The sequence below is a fragment of the Durio zibethinus genome, chromosome 15 (genome assembly GCF_047325235.1).
Source record: "Durio zibethinus cultivar Kanyao isolate XHJ-2024 chromosome 15, ASM4732523v1, whole genome shotgun sequence".
In the NCBI taxonomy this organism is placed as follows: Eukaryota; Viridiplantae; Streptophyta; class Magnoliopsida; order Malvales; family Malvaceae; genus Durio; species Durio zibethinus.
The window spans coordinates 20,989,735-20,991,572 of NC_143176.1; the positions used below are offsets into that span (position 1 = coordinate 20,989,735).

The 1,838-nt window shown below is 45.3% G+C and overlaps 1 pseudogene across 1 annotated transcript; it reads left to right on the forward strand.

Moving 5' to 3' along the window:
- On the forward strand, positions 1-1,624 carry LOC111302105 (arogenate dehydratase 3 pseudogene; annotated as a pseudogene). Its single transcript, XR_016328298.1, has one exon. The product of XR_016328298.1 is annotated as an arogenate dehydratase 3 pseudogene (transcript).
- The last annotated feature ends 214 nt before the right edge of the window (positions 1,625-1,838 follow it).

Consider the following 1,838-nt stretch of genomic DNA (forward strand, 5'->3'; position numbering starts at 1 on the left):
AACCAACCAGCACACGCACCATCCTCTCTAAGACTCTGCTCTTTGCCTTTCTTAATATAAAATCCCCCCTACCCTTTCTTTTCCTCCCCAGCTTGACGTTCCCTACTCCGAGAGAACACCAAGCTTTAAAAAAAAAATGCAGGGGGTTTCTCCGACGCAAAATCTTAACTCTTCTATAATTCGCCAGTCGAAGCCTCGGTTCAACCAGCTGACTCGGTACGCGATCAGTTGTGTGTATCGCTCTGACTCGGTCCAATTCCCCAATGGAGTCGGTTCCAGCCGTGCGGATTGGCAAAGCTCATGTGCTATTCTCTCTAGCAAAGTGTTTTCACAGGACCAAGATTCCGGCGATAAATCCACCTCTCCCTCCGCCTCTGATCACCTCGCCGCCACCGTCAACGGCTATAAAACCTCCTTTGATCTGGACTTAGTCCCTATCGACAAGAACAACAAGCCTCAACCACCTTCCCAACCGCCTCCACGGAAGCCGTTAACAATCACCGACCTGTCCCCCGCTCCGATGCACGGGTCTCAGCTGCGTGTGGCCTATCAAGGAGTCCCTGGGGCTTACTCCGAAGCTGCGGCGGGAAAAGCTTATCCTAACTGTGAAGCCATCCCTTGTGACCAGTTCGAAGTCGCGTTTCAAGCAGTTGAGCTATGGATCGCCGATCGAGCCGTCTTACCAGTGGAAAACTCACTCGGCGGCTCGATTCATCGGAATTACGATCTCCTCCTGCGGCACCGCCTCCACATCGTTGGTGAAGTCCAACTACCAGTCCACCACTGCCTCTTAGCTCTCCCAGGAGTCAGGAAAGAGTATCTGACACGTGTCATTTCTCATCCACAAGCTCTCGCCCAGTGTGAACACACTATCACCAAACTAGGCCTCAACGTCACGCGCGAAGCCGTCGATGACACAGCCGGAGCTGCCGAGTACATTGCAACCAACAACCTCCGTGACACAGCCGCCATAGCAAGCGCACGTGCTGCCGAACTCTACGGACTCCAAATCCTAGCCGATGGAATCCAAGACGATTCGAGTAACGTCACGCGCTTCGTTATGTTAGCTCGGGAGCCAATTATCCCGCGCACGGACCGTCCGTTCAAAACGAGCATCGTTTTCGCGCACGATAAAGGAACGAGCGTGCTCTTTAAAGTACTTTCGGCGTTTGCGTTTAGAAATATCAGTTTGACGAAAATCGAGTCGCGGCCGCACCGCAATATGCCTATCCGGTTGGTCGACGACGCCAATGTGGGAACCGCCAAGCATTTTGAGTATTTGTTTTACGTGGATTTCGAAGCGTCGATGGCGGAGGTCAGGGCCCAAAACGCGTTGGCTGAAGTTCAGGAGTTCACCTCTTTCTTGAGGGTATTGGGCAGTTACCCAATGGATATGACGCCTTGGTGCCCATCTAGGGAAGATTAGCAAAACCCATGTTGCAAAAAAAAAAAAAAGGAAAATTAATTTTAATTTGCTTTCTTTATTTTTTTTCTTTTGTTCTCTTGAGAATTTTTAATTCATCAATGGATTCAACAACAAGCAAAAAGAAATTGTTGATGTTATCTTCGCAGCTGTTGTTGGGTAAATATTTTTATAATATAATTGATTTTATTTTGTTTTGTATGTTAATAATTGTTGATAGAACGTAAAATTAAAATACATTTATTGTTACAATTATTACGTCAAACTTTAAATTCCACCTTTTTTATTTTTTATTTTTCATTTTTTTACAAAATCCTCGTTTAAGCTTAAAGGTTACAAGGTAATAAAGTTTTATATTTATAGATTAAAATAATAAAAAAGTTCATAAATTTTTTTATTTTTTAAGTAACTTTTT